Source organism: Aquila chrysaetos, chromosome 17 (genome assembly GCF_900496995.4).
Source record: "Aquila chrysaetos chrysaetos chromosome 17, bAquChr1.4, whole genome shotgun sequence".
Classification (NCBI taxonomy): domain Eukaryota; kingdom Metazoa; phylum Chordata; class Aves; order Accipitriformes; family Accipitridae; genus Aquila; species Aquila chrysaetos.
The window spans coordinates 14,684,934-14,702,040 of NC_044020.1; the positions used below are offsets into that span (position 1 = coordinate 14,684,934).

Below are 17,107 nucleotides of genomic sequence, written 5' to 3' on the forward strand. Positions count from 1 at the left end.
TGTGCATTGATACATTCACCTGCAATAATATATTCTATACCCTGCACGTGCTCGTTGCAAGTGGCTGAAGGCATACATCCTGGTGGTCCACCCTGCCCACTGAGATGGGCTTTTGGGGTCCTGGTGCTTTTTCAGGCAGAGGGTCATCACGTGTTGCTCAGACAGCTGAGCAGGTTGATTGCTAGTGCAGCCCTCTGCTGTTGCCTAAGAGGGAAGGTGGGAGCAAAGTGAGCAGGGCTGCCCTGCGCTGCCTCCCTGCCACAGCACCCGCACCCTGGACCCAGAGACTGAGCAGCTACTTATGGGTAGTGCATCTGGGGCTGGACGGGGGCTGGGGGTCCTGAGCCCAGGTCTGAACTGCCCTGCGCTCGTGGTAATACAACATTGTGTCTGGAGGAGGTGTTGAGTAGAGGCTGCTGTGGAAGGAGAGCACTGGTGGTGGTTAATTTGCTCTTTTGCTCTGAACAGAAGAGAGCAACTAAAAGCAGCCTCTAAAACTGCAGATTTCTAGGCTTGGATGGGTATGATCTCTTAGCTATTACTTTGCAATGCCTTCTTTTCAGTGAATAAGAGCATTGTTGAACTTGTTGCTTAATTGTGTCACTATTCTTCAGGGCATTCTGGGCTCAGAATGGTAAAAGTCATTTGGCATGATAGAAATTGCAGTTACTACCCTAATGTGAGACTCTTTAAGGAGTGACATGAAAATGAGTTTAGCCAGTGGATTTCTAGGGAAGCATCTGCTTCCCGGTGTAGGTTTGCATTTTATTAACATCTTTATGATCTAATATCTGAAATTAAACCAGATAACCAGAAGATTGTATTTCCCTTTAAAAAGCTGAGGCCAATTTGTTTGCAGGGATAATACATTACATGAAGTCAAACGCTAACAAGTTTTAAACATGAATAAGCATAGTATGTAAACACTATCAAATTGCTGGCAGCCTGGGCAAAGTTACCCTTTCACAGCTCGGTTCAAAGAACTATAGAGGAAAAATGTGATTTGCAAATGAAACTCCAGACTGATTTTAACTTGCAGAAACGTCTCATTTGGTCAATTAGCTCCTGCATTTTTGGCTTCTGCCTTTAAACAAAGCTTTAATTACTGAAGATAAATGTTTATAAGCGGCTTTATTTCTCTCATCATAACCTACTTATTAGCTCTTGCTAAGCAAAGAAAATCCTCCTTGACAGCAGATTGTCTTTGTGTGATCAAGGTCTTTCATAGAATGGAGGCATCGGATGGCTGTGCTTCTTGGGCAACTTAATTCATCAGCACACATCTCAAGAAATATTCCTGCCCAGAAATAAGGTCAGTAGGAAACTGCTCCTTAGAAAAGAAGTCTGGTGACAGCCCAGTCCCTGAGGATGCTGGCATGCAGTGTGACCAGAGGGTCAGGTTAACAGAAGTGATACAGCTACAGATTAGAAGGAGGAGTACTTGTGTCAGCCTTGCAGCTGAGCCCTTCTCTTCCTGAGGAACAGCGAGGGTGATGGGAAGTGGAAAAGTAAGCAGGATGCTTTTCTTTTCATTTATTGGAAAGTATAAACCAGTGGGTAGTGTATTTGACAGTTAAAGGTTAGCCTCAACTTGGTTGATATTAAGAAAATGTGAATAGATGTTGTTTTTTTCCCCTTTATGTCACAACCTGTTGGTTGGACTAAATAAACCTGCTTATTAATAGTCTTTCCTGGATAGTCTGTTGAAAAAAAGCCAGCAAGTTTGTCATGCTGACATAGAAAATCAAGGGAAGGCTGTAACTCAACAGCTAGTTGTGACTGTGTTTGGGGTTTTTTTTTAAAAAAAGATTTATTCAGGTGGTGGGTTTTTTTTTTTTTTTCTCTGACATTTGCTGAAAACATGCCTCAGTTTCCTTTAAGATAGCTCATGACCCATTTTCAATGTGGATATTTTTTAAGCCAACAACAAGGACTGCTCTAGCATGAGGTTGTCTTCTAGGCAGACTGTGTTCTTCTTGTCCTGAGGCCATAAAAGAGGTGCTGAAAATTGGTACTTAAAAGCAGGGCTTCTTCAAAGGTTTTGTTACTCCATACCTAGTACTTCCCTCTTCTACCGGCACGAGACAACATCTTGTCTACTGGTATTTAAACTGATTCACTTGAACAAGCACTCTGTTCTTTGTAAGCCCTTTTTATGTGATTTAAACCTGATGTATGTAATGGTAAATTTTTAAGTCAATTAAGTGCACAAGGTGGAAAGTAACCAAATTACCATAACTGGATTTACTGCTTGTCAGCTGAGCCTCTTGCAAGGGAGGTATCTTATTGTTAAACAGTGTGGGAGGGTAAGCCTCCATTAGATTTGGACTGGGAGGTTTGCATAGATTTAATGCGCTTGGTTTCAAACCAGGTTTGAGGCAAACTTCTGTGTACAGACAAGGTCCTTGTGACTATGGTGAGGTGCATTGGTGCTGGACTCCTGGATGAGGAGTCTATGTTGATCTTCATTTTCCATGCAATTCCTGCCTCTTCTTACAGCTGCTTGTTTCTGCTCTTAATGTGGCTCTGGTGGAGAGCTGGGTGGCACAGGTGATGATAGACAGGGAAGCTCAGACACTGACCTACCTCCAATCCCTTCATGTTACATGTTCTACTAGGTCAGGTACAGATCAAGGGAAGGCTGGTAATTAGATGAGTGAATCAGATGTTATGCACATCCACCAACTGCTACTGACCACATGCCAAGAAATGGAGAGCTCAGGGACTCACTGCAAGCCTCTGTGGAGTCAGAAAATGGCTACAGCTATTCCTGGTTCTGGCAGCTGGATTCCTGCAATAGCTTGGACTGTTACATTTAGCTGTTTCAAAGGAGTATCCTGCAAAGATGAATAGAGAGAGACTAGAAAGAAAAATCTGAGCAACGTCACTTTTAGAGTGAGAAAAGCATTGCAGGAGTGACTGAGAACATACACACTTGTTCACAAGACATACAGTTTCTTACCACAAGAGGGGTTCCTATGTGTAATAGCTTAATTCTCAGAAATACATCTCTTTAGGTTGGGGGTGTGTGTGTTGAGCAAATTTCTGACTTCAGCAAGCAGATAGTGCTTACAGGAGCACGCTGGTTTAATTTATAAAATTGCCAGCCCTCTAGTGATAAGGAGAAAATCAGATACTCTGTGTAGCAATCCTGGCTATTTCTGAAAGGTGTCATTATAATACAGTGATGAGAAAGACACAGGGGTCAAGTTGGCACCTGAGCAGAATGCTTCCTTAATATAAAAAATAAAACTTTTTCCATCTGTATTTTTGAACAGAGAAAAGGAAGGAGATAGTATAAGTGGCTTTTAGCGGAATGGACCTTTTAGTGAAAAAAAAGAAACCTCATAAATTTCTTTGTGGCGTTCATGTGAATTCAAAAACTGTTCAGCAAAAACTAGCTATCAGAATTTCACAAAAATGCTTACAGTCAATAGATAGTCAATTACCTCAAGAGACTGTCTTCACTCCTCCTACTTAGTGCTTATCATCTTGTGAGAGGACCAGAGCACAGCAGAGACTGCAAAGACCTGCTGATTATCCATATACAGATGATTTTTGTCCTTATGCCCCCTCAGGAGATGATTATACTGTTGCATTTGTATGGCACGTCATGCTATCCCTAGAGATGAAGTTCTCAACATCCAGTCTGGTTTTCTACCTTTTCACCACGCAGAAAACTTTTATGACTGGATTGAAAGGAAAAAAAAAAAAATCATATATATTTGCACAGGAATAGCATGACTGTGGTTTCTCTAGGTTTCTTTTACTAGCCTGCAACTGCTAAGCTGAACGGTCCTCACAGCTTTTTCAAGTTCATCTTCAGCCCATACAAAATGACGAGCTTTTTCTGGGCACTGTTGCTCAGAACATTCCTGAGATTCTCCAGCAGCTATTACTTCAGTGTCTTAATAAGGCAGCACCATAGCTGGGAAAGACAAGGAGATGGCTTTTCTAAACGCTGGCTACACATGGATTCCTTTTATGGTTCAGCTTGCACAGTGGGGTATTCCTCTGAAGGTCAGCGACATGGATAACAAAGTGCTTCCCACTGCAGCTTACTTTTTGGGTGCAGGCATCATGTGTCTGGTGCCACATGTTCAGCCTGCTCTAAGAAGTAGGAGAAAGAAATAGTTGGGTAGGGAAATGTAGAAAGAGGGGAAAAAAGCAGAGCATGAATTGCTGTGTATTTCATATTGATGCTATTGCTGTGCTCACTGTGGCTGCAAGATGTAGTTGTGAATACCACGTACAGGGTATGTGTGCATGTGCTGGGCTGATATTTTGTAAAAAATGCCCCTAATAAACTCCTCAGTAGGGCTTCAGGGTTCAGGTCATCCCACAGCAATACCAAGGGCCCATGAATTTGGCTTTTCATTCTCCCAACAAAACGGAATAGAGTACTAATGACCTTTTCAAACCAGTGAGTTATGATGGCTGGAGGGGTTGTCTGTACTGGAATGCCACAAGATGAATTTGTTTAAGCAAAATGTTTAATTTCTGCCCCCCTTTCTCTGTTGTACAAGCTAGTGAGTCTTTTCTCTCATTAGCATGTAATCATCTTCTTATACTGGAGGTTTGCATAAGTTCCTTCAGGGTTATTGTCTTATTTCTCACCAAAATTTATCATGGTATGGATGGGTCATTTCAATGTTCTAAAGAGAAGGAATATATTAGTGATTAATTTAATATGAGAAAACCCCCTACTAAGTAATTAAAATCTTATTGTGTTTTGTCAGTCCTGAATATATGTACAGGATATACATACATTGAATGAAGAAAATATATCTTCAAGGCAAACCAGAAATGTTTAGGCATATTCAATGGGTCTGTAATCTAATTTTTCATTTACTGATTATTGTCAGGTGGACTAATACAGTACCTAATAAACCATGAAGACAATGAAAGACTTTAACTGTGTCACCAGCTCTGACACTGAGAAAAGAGAAGCTCTTGAAGGTGTTGTTTTGGTGACTCACATCTTAAAAGTCTAACTTTCTTCATCTGTTTTCCTGTTGCTTCGCTGGCTCCATCCTGATTTCACCTATCGTGCTCACATCATACTTACAATGAGATCCTGATGTACCGACTTTGATATCATTATAGCTCTTGCATGCTTGTGGTTATGCTGGCTTTGGAGGGAATGTGAGTTCTCAGTCTGTTGGCTGTATGATTTTGCTGGATATAATATCTTGCTTTGAGGAGATAAAGGCATAAATGAACAGAAGTGGAGCAAAGATCACAAAACATGCAGTTTGGTTGTTGAAAGCTTTGGAACTTTTGTCAATGCTTGCTGATAACAGAAAAATTTTGAAATAGAAACTATTATTAAAGAATATGTTTTAAAGCACAATAGATCTAGGAGGAAAGGGCTATCCCCCAGTTAAACTCAGAGGACCCATTTAACAGGCTGTGTCATACCTTCATAGCTGTTCCATGTTATGTTGCATTCAGTGTTTTAAGGCTTGCTTTCACTCATTTCTGTCTGAATCCTGTTTTCAGTGGTTGTGCACTTTTAGCAATTACTCTGGATTTAAGGAATTGGTATAAATGAGAGCAGAGATCATCTGACCTGTCCTTATTATACTGCTGGAAAAAAATATTGGTAAGATGTCTTGGTGACTAGGAATGACTTTTCCGTCACCAACCCATCTTCCTTTATTTATTGGTTGTTCTTCCTTCAACTTGGGCTGTACCCTGTCATCAGTTTTTAAGCCAAATTCTTTATGGAAGTCAATAGGGAGTCCTGCGCAAAGGGAAATGACATAATGTTGCCCTTTAGTCCTACCTACAGAGAAACAGACTTGGGAAACATGCACATTTTCCTAATTATCAAGCACTGAATTTACAGCATGTGTTCAATTTCTATCAACATCCGGCAGCTACCCAACATATTGTAAATTGGGCCATTTGTATTCAAGACAATTGTTTTCAATAAAAAAAATATTGTGAATGTTGTCTTTATTTGGACTACATATGGTAAATGTTGAGGTCTTCACTGCTCTGAGGTAAAGAATGTGCCATTTTTATGGGAGACATTGAGTGTTCTTAGCTAAAATGTCTCCTTGTCCCACTGGAGTACATGATTTTGTAGGCTATCACCTTTTACTCAAACAGTAACTGCATTTTGCTAGAGATGTGTGTCTTTATAGTTTGTAAAGCACTTTTGATACAAAAGATACTTCTGTAAATGTAAGCTATTATCATGTCCACTGTCAGCTTTTACAGGGGATGGGTTGCAGGTTCATGGCCCACTTCTATAGTGCCTTCAAATTGTTCTGCAGGGCAGGGTAAACAGAGTTGCAGAAGGGGTTTAAAATTAAGACTTTTTAAATAGGATAACCTCTTTGCTAGTTAGAATTCAGACTTTTTAAACCTTAAATACTTAATTAGGTGGAGTCAGGATGTAAGCATAAGGGCATAAACATAAAGAAATTTGGCCAGAGGAGACTGCTTGAAAGCTAGCTGAAAAGGTGATTCCTTCTGTTGGGAATAGTAATGCCATTTAAATTATTTTCACTCCTTCCTTTAGCACTGTAGTGCCTCTCTCATAATACAAGCTGCTTTGTACATCCCCATAACCAGAGCATCTGAGATTTTGTCAATTATTTACTAAATGTATATATCCCTGCAACGTCCTTGTGATATGGTAGTGCTGTTTCTTTAGCTTTGCTGATAGGGGGTGAAGAGGGACTCAGTGGCATGGCCAAAAACCTATCAAAGGGGATGTATGAATTCTTTCTGCTTGCCTATTTGTTTATTACATCTTCTCCAAGCTACAGCTGCAGAATTTGGAGAATGATGTAGAAATTGCCCAGGCCCATGCTTTTTAGCACCATCATTTTGGTACAGGCCATTTTTAGAAGGAGAATCCATGAAAAGCAGCTTTGGCGATAGGCTTCAAGAATCTTGTTCCATAAGTTTTAAGGCCTTTAGATTGGAAGTTGGCCCACCTCTGTTGATTACATTTAATAAGAGCTCCATGTATATTTTATTGCATGGAAAATTGGATGCGGAGCCTTTTGTTTATTGCTGCCACTCACCTACTGTTGACACTTGGATGTTGATATGGAGATATTGCAGTACATGTGCTGATGATTTCCCCTGGCAAGAGAGGATGATTAGGTTGACAGCCTGATAATAATGGACTTGTTAGCTGTTGGCTGGCTGGCACTGAGATGGCATGACCTTATTTGCATAGCCTATAGGGTTTTTGCGGAGCATCTCTGTTCTTAAATCAATAAACACTTCCAGAAGCTGGAGAGGAGTAACAGCACCTCCTTGTAGGCCTTTTCCACTGGATTTTGTGGGATTTCACCTGGTATAGCTTTTATTTGAGGGTAGACTGAAGAGTCTTTCAAATGCCTGTGCAAGATTTAGAGTCACATACTGAATGGTCAGTGGATAGGGCACTTCAATATGTTGCTGAGTATCTGTGTGAGAGAAGGACATAGAAGACATCTGGAGACTTGTTCTGGCCAAAACTAACAAACATGATGCTGATTTTTTTGGGAAAGCAATCAGAAAATAGGGCAGGAGCAATACCAAACCCTTTGACTGAAGGTACTTTTCTGCTATTTGTGAACTGGATTCACCATCTGGGATAGCAGCTATGGCCATATCAGATTATTGTTTTTTCCCTGGTTTTGTCTTCCTTTTTTTTTTTTTTTTTTTTTTTTTTTTTTTTTTGCCTTCCCTTAAACCAGAACCATGTCCCTGTTTCTTGTAAATATGCTTTTGTCATCACGGGTTTAGGCTGTCATAACACAGTTTACCTCAAGCTCCATCTTTAATCACTTAGTGGCAGACCTGGGAATAGAAGTCATGTCTGAGCCACAGGACTGCATCGTCTCTCTAAGAGAACAGCTGTGAGCTTTCTTACAGAGCAGCCTGCTCTGCAGTTTGCTTGCAAGCTGTATTTTGGGCATCTCATAAACTAGGGCAAATGCAACTTCACCTTTTAATAAAGAGTGGTATGAGTCTCAAAAGGCACAGAACTGCCTGCAACCTTGTTTACGCAGAGGAAGGGAATGTGACAGTTGTGCCTGTACATTTAGTGAACAGATAATAAATTAAGACTTTTAAGAAAAAAAAAAAAGTCACTTATGTAACTCAACTCCATTTGCTAGACTTCCTCCTCCCTAGCCCCGCTCCCCATTATTTATCAATTAAATATGCTAGGAGTAGTGAGCTGCTGACCACAGAATTGGGGAGGGGGTGGGATAATAGTTATTATCTTGTTCCAAAAGCCATAATACTGGATACCAGAAAGAATGAGAGTCAGATGTAGATGATGCTGTTGAGTTGCCATTGGTAGAACAGAACATACTGTACTATCTAGCTGTGGTCGTTGCTGTGTCTAAAACCATATACTATGACTGAAATGTGGATGTCAGTCTGTAGCACTTCTGTGGTTTATAGGCTTCTCATTACGTCGCTAAACTGTGTGCAATAGATTAAACTACCATTAAAATTCCATGTCTCAAAACAGCTTATTTTGCTGCTCTAACTTTCCTCTGCTTCCACAGAGAGTTGTATGCAAGTGAAGGGGGTTGTCTTATTCAGGCAGTCAAAGGTTCCTGTTTGTTACTCCTTCTGTGGGCAAAATTCTTACTGATTTCATCCTTACAAAAAATGGATTGAATGCTTATATGCTTGTTTTTCATAAAAAACCTGTATTGGTAGAAGCTTTCGGTGACAGGGAGCTAGAAAAGAGTGCTGAAAATTGGGAAAGTTTATCCCAAACCCTTTTTTACAAATGAAATTGTGGAGGAGGGAAAGTTCTACATTTCCTGCAAGGTGACAATGAGCAGCTCTGGTTTTCTGCAGATGGAGAACACTCTCTGAAGTGGTAAATTGTTCCATTAAGAAATAAGGGTAGAGGCCTTGCATCTTAGTGCTAAGCTGCGAACTGTGTGTCCTGAGAGGGCTGGAGAGCAGGGCAACATGCTCTCTGTTTCTGGTGGAGGGCACAGGGGTCGATGTTATCACTGTGAAACATGCGCTGCTGCAATGTGATTTTCATTGCTGCTTGGCTTCTCTCCTCTGCATTAGCTAAATCACGCTTAGCAACTCTGTTGCTGCTAGGTGTACTTAACTTCAAATCAGTGGTGTTTCAGTACTATCTGGAGTCACAAATTAGAAACCAGCACCAAAGATTTAAACTGAATGTGAACTCAAAACTAGTTTAAGCTGTTACTCTTTTCTTGAACTGCAACTCAGTCCAAATCATTACTTTTAAAAATCTCTTTTTAATTCAAATCTTAACTTGAAGGAGCCAAACCAAAGCTGAGCTAAAAAATACACATTAGTTGAACTTTACGATCAGAACTGTACTGCAAAGTCCCTTACACAAATGCAGTGATGAGAAAGGCCTCTGCTCTGAAATTCTTGCAGTCTTAATTAACACAGGGTGTGCACAGCTGATTGATAGAGAAGTGGCAGAACATACAGTCAGGCAATTGCAGCTAATACAAACTGTGGTCACAACTAAGCTAATTAACTGTGGAGTCATTAGCAAATGTGACCTAGGCACAGTGATTGCATTGAAAGACAAGCTTTATAGGGAGATCTGAAAGGGACAAACCACGATCTCTCTTGCGTACCTTTGCACCCCAAGCAACGGCTTACCTGAGACCAGGAGATGAAAAAGAAGGATGTCCTTCCTGGGGAGAGTTAAAGTGGGCTGTTGGTCACCCTGTTAGACCCATCTAATGGGACACATGCACTTTATCACGCACAGGTGGTGGGGGTACAGGCTTCTTGCCCCATTAATATCACAGGTGTACCCTGCCCTAAAAAAACAGACCAGCAGTACCTGCAATCTGATATCATGAGGTATCTCAGCAAAGCCTCCCACGGATTTCAAAAGTATATTCACAAACAAATTGGGTTTTTGGGTTTTTTTTTTTCCTAGTTGAAAGCTGAAGGCAACCAAAATAGGAAGAATATATGTTGGGGAGTACTCGGAGTGATCAGCCCCCTCTTTCTTTCAAGCTCTACATGTGATCCCTACCTATCCTTCCCTTCCTCTCTGTTCCTGTTCTGTTTTGAACATCAAAACCACTCAGTACTCCCAGGACTGGGGTCAAAACCCTCCATGTGAGCCAGTGACTGCTTACTTTTACATGGCCATCTTCACCTTTCTGAAGATGTGTGGTGCTTTGGGTTCTGTTTTCTTCTAAATTAATCATGTTCCACGTATTTCTTAGCCCCCTCCCCAGATTTAAAAGTGGAAGAATAGACTAGGAAAAAGAATAAATTTTTAAAGCATCTCTCATGAGATGAGTTGCTGGCAAACTGCCACATGACTCTGTCCCAGGTGGTTTCCCAGTGGCACAGGATTGTACCCGCAGTGCCTGGCTCACGTGGGGGCCCTGGCACAGTCCATCGCTGGGTTGTCCCAGGCAATCCCAGCTCTGGGCTCTTGCTCTGTGGGAGCCCCTGGGCAACCATGGAGGTGTTGAGCAACTTGCATACGCGTTGTTTCAGCTCAGCACCTCACTTGCGGGTGCTTAGGAGTTGGCCTTTATGACAACGGGTATTTGGCTTGTGATAAATGTACCAAGGGTTTTTTTCTTCCCTTCTTTTAGTACTTAATGCTCAATTGTCAGCATCCAGGAAAGCCATGTTTAGACTGCATTGGAAACAGGTACCAATATGGCTATCTGACGCAAGAGTGGTTTATTTTCCATTTTAATAGTTATTTAAACAGGTTCTGCATTTGTATACAGCTCCTTTGTTGGAATAAAAATCTTTGTCGTAGGCTACCAGACAGCTATAAATAGCCATCATGAGTATTTATGCTGAGGATAATCTCAGGAGAAGGTATTTTTAACTTTGTACATTGTTTAGAATAGGAAATTCTTTTAATGCCCACATTTTCCATTCCTGGTGCCATTAGCTTTTCCCCACCCCCTCTTGTGATGTGTGCCTTGCTCTTTCTTTCTCCCTCTCATTTCCTTTAAGGTTCAAGGTTACAGCCAATCTGTTCCAGAGGCAGACTTGAGTTTATTTTTTTTTTTTAAGGAAAATGCTAACTTTGGCCTTTTGCGACTGTGTGGGAATTCAGTTCATTTCATGGGGCTATCAGAATGTAAACGAGATATCTCACTAGGCTGTCACCGCAAATTGGGTAATGAATGAGCACTTTATTTCTCTTGCACATGGAACTAATGCGCTTGTTAGAATAACAGTGGCCAATCTGTTTTATACTCCCACAGAAAGTATTCGACTTTTTTGGCAAGTTTGTGAGAGCTGCTACTTGTACCAATACTCAAGTTAAAGTTGACAAAAAAAAAAAAAAAAAAAAAAAAAAAGTATGCTGAACCATACTTGTAACTTCAAAATATGGTCCCCAGCTAAGCCTGTTCTCACACAAATCAATAAATAATTGCAATCTACAAAATGGTCAAATATTGTGTTAACTTGAGAGAAGGTGCTGTGTAGACTGTTGTCCAGATTCAAAGCAGCTATAAGCGGACACAATTTGAAGTGCAGCCTTTGAGAGAAGTTCACAGTTGACTCATGAATATTTGTTCAATCTAGTCAGGCCTTTTTTTTTTTTTTTTCCTTAAAGATTGTTTTTAATCTTAAAGAGACTGACACATGCGAAGCCTCACTGTTAATGGGAATTAGGTAGCTACTAGACTGGGGAAACCTAGATCATCAGCATGAAGTTTTAGCTAATTATTGACAGTGAAAATTAGGTGCCCAGAGAGTCAGATTTTAAAAGGTATTTCAATACCTTGTGAGATTGTCTTTGAAATCTCTGTTGATCTCTAATGGGGCTCCACAGGAAGCCAATCTGTGCGCGCTCTTGAAAATGTCACTCGAGATCCCTGCCACTGCCAGCAGCCCCAGAGCATCCTTTTAGCCCCTATGAGAAGGGGTGGTGTTTTTGGAGGTGAAAGATGGATGTTTCAAGCGTCGCTTTCCCTGTGGAGTTGATAAGGATACTATTTGTGGCCTGTAACTCACCCTGTTTGTAAAACAGTGCTGTTGACTTCATGGGAACTGTGTTTATGTTTTTGACAGCTCTTGTTACTGTTAATGTGGCTATGATATTTGTGTTTGCCACAAATATGTAGGTAGATGTGTACACATACCCTGCAGTTTTGAAATGCTTCTCTGGCTGAGGCAAGGGCTGGCAGCCACACAGCCCATTCACTGTGCTAATGGTAAGAAAAGAAATTGAAAGGACAGGAAAACTCACGCAAACTCTTTTTGGTGCAGACTGTACCTTGATGTCACCTGCTAAGTGAGCAATGTAATGTTCACAAAGATCAGGGCTTAATTTCCCATCTGTAATGTTGTTTGCCTGAAGATCACAGGTTATTAAACTATTAAACTTACTATTAAACAGAAAATTTGACCTTCAAGACTATGTAAAAGTTAGGGAAACATGCTTGCTGCTTGGTGACTGGAGAAAGGCTGAGCGGTTAGATACATCTCGCTGGAGAAACTGTGGTATATGTCAAGCAGACAGGCAAAAGGGCTGGCGTCTTCTGCCCAAAGGCAGCTGATGACCTACCGCAGGCAGATTTTTGTAGTCTTGGAGGGTCTTTGCTGAAAACCATCAATGATCCACCTGGGGAAGAACCCTGGGAAGTACAATAATGAGTATGCTCTAAGCTCAGCTATCCTGGGGGGACTCCTGCCCTGTGCAGGCAAAACCCAGAGGGAACAGCAGCAACTGGACAGATGCAGGACTCTGTCATGCCTTACCCCAGGGTCAATACTGGCCTTGCTATCCCAGCAGGAAGGCCAGAAAACATTGGAGGTCAGCAAGAAGAAAGGTGATGGATCGCAGCCACGTTGATGTCTCGCACTCCTACACCAAAGATGGCAGGGTGTGTCATGAATGGAAATTTTCTGCATGTGCCATAGCCTTGACTGAGAGGTGGCTTTGCTGAGTTAGCTTTCAAAGGTGCCAGGTGTAATGTGTCCACTAAAACCTGGCTGGAGACCACCAAGTTTCTGACATTCTCAGTTTATGGGATTTAGTCAAATGATTTCTTTCGCAGTTACCTTGCCTTTCTTATCTGATGAAACCATGGCTTTATACAATCTTAGTATTTTTCTCCTTTCTCTGTTGTCTAGAATGTAACTAGATCAAATTTCCCCCTTCTGTCATGAACATTAGTAGCTTAATTTTTTTTTTACATAAAGTTTTTTTCAACAATAAAATCTCTTGCAGACTGCAGTTACATAATATTCAAGGTCACAATAATCATAACAGAATCTGTCTCACTTAGTAGGACTGCACTCATGGAAATGAAAATGCCCAAGCAGGATTTTTTGCAGGATTTTTCTACTGCACACATAATTTGTGAGACTTGATCCGTGAAAGACGACGCCATTTTTAGGCCCATTGCATTGAGCTGTTTCGTGTCTTAAATTTTTTAGTTGTGAGGTAGAAGTAAAAGGCATTTGGGCTCTTCTCTCAGAGCGTAAGGGACAACGCTGTAACTGCAGAATTTCTTTGATATTGCTGTTCTACACATATTCTTAAGGGACTTTGAATCCAAAGTGGCATGAAATTAAAAACTGGCATATCTGTAGGGGTACAGGGTCTTCTCAGAGATGTTTTGTGCTCTAATTCTTGTGTTCCCTCTATTTCCTCCCCACTGTCTTCTCAGCACCAGTCTTCCATCTCTAGTTCACAGTCATCCTCCCAGGAATTATTCATGTCAGATGAAAAGTTTTAATGTTCCTTTGGTGGCTTTGCTATGGGTGGAGGAATGGTGATCTAGGAGAAAGCTGACTGGCTGTAAAACTCTCGGTGTTTTCTTTGTTCATATTTTTCTATACCTGATATTCTTTGTCCTCTATCCAGGATGGATGGGAATGTATTTTGTCTTTGAAAATTGTGAGGCCATACATGACTATTTTTGCAGAGTGTCAGGACAACGAATTTGGTGCAGTTTCACTGAAAGAAGAACCTGTTGCTAAATGGACCTCCTGTTCAAGTGAGACATGGTCCTCTGGACATGAAAATACAACTAAGTCCTCAGTATTGAAAAGTACATTGTATACAAAGAGCTCACTTGCTGCTTATGGGCTCCCCTCCATGAAGTAAACACAGAACGTGATTGCCTGGGGACACTGTCATCAGTGAAACTGCACAAAGATTGGATTTGGCTTGATCTTTGTCAGGGACAGTCTTGCATAGCTCTTTGCTAAAGGTGACTTCAGCAAACACATAGAAGCTCGCAAAATATAGTCATTGCTTGATCAAACCTTTTGTTTAGAGTCTTCAGGAGCAATTAAGGCTGGTAATGGTTGATGTAACAGCTGTGGGGTAAGAATTTGTGCTACAGATATTCTTCTGTGCTCAGTCTGTATGGGGAAGGGGAAGGGGAAGGAGAAGTCCTTCACTTGGTTAGTGATATCTCTTTAGGATGATATGTAATAGCGTGTGTGGTTATGCCTGCAATCCTTTGTGTTCCCACTGCCAACATGGTAGTGGTCCCTTCAGCACAGTCTAGAAGTCTGTTAGAAGTCTTCCACTGCTGTTGCTAATCCAGATTGAGCCTTTTACTCTTGTAAAAATACCAGCGCTTTAGTAGCAGAAGTAGATGCGTGCATCTTTGGATTGCAGTGTGTCATGAAATGTCAGCACCATTACCGTGTTTTCCCTGGGTAAGGATGCCTTCAAAATTATGTGGTGGCTTCTAATCTATCTATGTGGGCTACAACACTTGGACATGTACGTGCTCATTGCTGTCAGCAGGATTTAAGGAAGTTTTGAAGAGCTTTGCTGTGTTGGGGCCTGAATGGTTTTGAAGTGCCCCCTTGCATTTCTGCAGGAAATCTGCACAAGATTAGAGTTAAGTTTTAGTCTGTTAAGCCTGTTTTGATCAAAACAAGCACTATTTAATTCCACTGATGAAAGTGTGGGGGGCACATGATTTCTGGCACTGCAAAGGTGTCCTAGAAGAGGCATAAGGTGTGGGGAGCCTTTCTCCCTGTAATACAGCAAGGTGACAGCATACTCTGCAGTCGATTGAAATTACTAGAGAACAAACACTGCCAGAACAAAAGAAATTTTGCTGACTGGTCTGTGTTGAAGGGATGCCTGGCTATGCCATCCTAGTGCATTGGTGAGATATTGCAAATTTCTTAAAATTCTGGGTTAAATTCTGAAAATACAATCTTGGTGACTACATTTGTTTATAATGTTCTGTGTAATTTGATGGCAATTTAAAAATTGTATTAAAACCATGTTTGACATCAGTAAAAATGCTTGGGTTTATTCTCCCTTCAAAACTTAGGGGTAGCTTAACTTCAAAATTAAATGCAGGATCTTGTAAATATGGACAAAGGTAAAGGCACAGTAGAATGTCACAGTAACAGACTCAAGACTGTGCCAACAGTGGTTAATTTTGAAGGAAGCATTAATTTCCTTTTCCTGTTTTTCAAGAATTTTTATGTGTAAGAGAAATGCCTCTGCTGCATAAACATTTTTTAAAATAATGGCTTTAAAGGGCATGAACGAGAGCCTGAATCCAAATGTTTTGTTAGTACTTGAAGAATCTTTGTTTAACTCTTGCTTCCTATTTTTTTTCATGCTATAGTATGGCTGGAGCAAGATCAGTATAGGGCAGATGGGGGGAAAAAAACTGATGATGATGAAATAATATCATCATAACCCATTCTGTTTGTCTGGCTAGTACTTTGGTCAAAAAAAGAGCTAAAGCAGCAAAGGGAAGGATGATGTTCTCTTTCTGCTGCAGATATAAGAAAACGAATGAACACAACCAGCTCTTTGAGATCCCAGGTTTGGGTACACTTCTCAGTATATTCACTCTGGGTACATTTGTCATCCAGCTTCACGCGGAAGAGAGACATGAAGTGATGTTTGTTTCTGAGAATACCATTTGGAGGTAGCAATCGTGTGCTGGGTGTGTGGACTGCATCTGGTTGCCTGGATATATAGTCAGAGGAGCACAGCTGGTCTAAACCAGGGCTAAAATAGACCCATAGCCAAGAGCTGGAGCACCTGATTACTGCAAGGTGATTTGACACCACTTGGGTGTGGAATATAGACCAAACTGGAGTAACTTTCTTCACTGTTACTCTTCACCATCAACAACACCTTCTTAAAACAGACCACGAGAAATTGCTGCATTTCCTGGAATAAAGGGAATCTATAGAATTAATAAAATACTTTATGTGATCTTTCAGGCTAGCTGTTGGGAAGGTGATAAAATCTATCACCCAAAACAGAAGGACTTGATCTACCTGGGACTGCTCTCAGCCATACCCTTGCTGGCGGCATTTGAGCTGATGTGCATATTTGTGGGTGATGAGGCCATCCCTCTGCTTTCTTTTGCTGCAACTGGCAGCATTGCTCTTCCTGCCACGAATGCAAAGAGCCGGAGAAACCCAGTTGCTATTCTTAGGTCTTAGTCTGAGTCTGCAGAGTGAGTAGTGAATTTTAAACATGAGCTCTGGGACTGATCGGGACAAAATGTCTGTGTGTGTAGGTATCCTAAACTTTTAGTATCATAAATTTATTCAGCTGGTAAATAGTCCAAAGAAATATTGTGTGCTAAGTTGTGAGATGTATCAGTTGGTTTTTTTTTACCTGCACTAAGTATGTTGTTCTTGAGGGGGGCTGTTGTCAGATACAGTAGTGCACATGTAGAAATAAGGCATGGCATCTGACTGATTATCGTGGCTTTGAGGAGAGGTGGATTGGAAATGCCTTTATCCAGCCTGTCTTTTAGGGAAGAGCCACACCACATGGAAGGGGATAGCTGGTAATTTGTTTCGATTTACTCCAACAGTTTGTCTTTTGCAACCTGTATTTCTGAGTAAGCTGTTCACAAATGAAGAAAGGTAAAGCAGAATATAGAGAAATGAAATGTTTAACCTCATTTTAAATAATGGACCTTTTCTGAATTTATATGACATGTATAAGCCTCTTACGAGAAAGCAGATGGAGGGGTTCTTAACATAAGGTAGCAAAGATTATGCTTATTGTTTAGATCTTGGTCCTGTCACCTTTAATCCTACTTCAGTGGCACAATTCCCACAGCTGAGGACACTTAAATAAGTAATGATCAAGTGACCTCTTCATTGCAGGCAGTTCTCTTAGAGT

At 41.0% G+C, this 17,107-nt stretch overlaps 1 protein-coding gene across 16 annotated transcripts in view; it reads left to right on the top strand.

Annotated features, from left to right (window-relative positions):
• Positions 1 to 17,107, top strand: part of CALD1 (caldesmon 1) — a 198,485-nt gene that overhangs the window by 111,192 nt on the left and 70,186 nt on the right. Inside the window, exon 1 of one of the 16 annotated variants that reach the window (XM_030040325.2) lies at positions 1,249 to 1,312. The exons of the other annotated variants lie outside the window; for them this stretch is intronic. The gene's annotated coding sequence lies outside the window, so the exon portion shown is untranslated. Of the gene's footprint in view, positions 1 to 1,248; positions 1,313 to 17,107 lie in introns of those variants that run through there. 16 annotated transcript variants of the gene reach the window in all.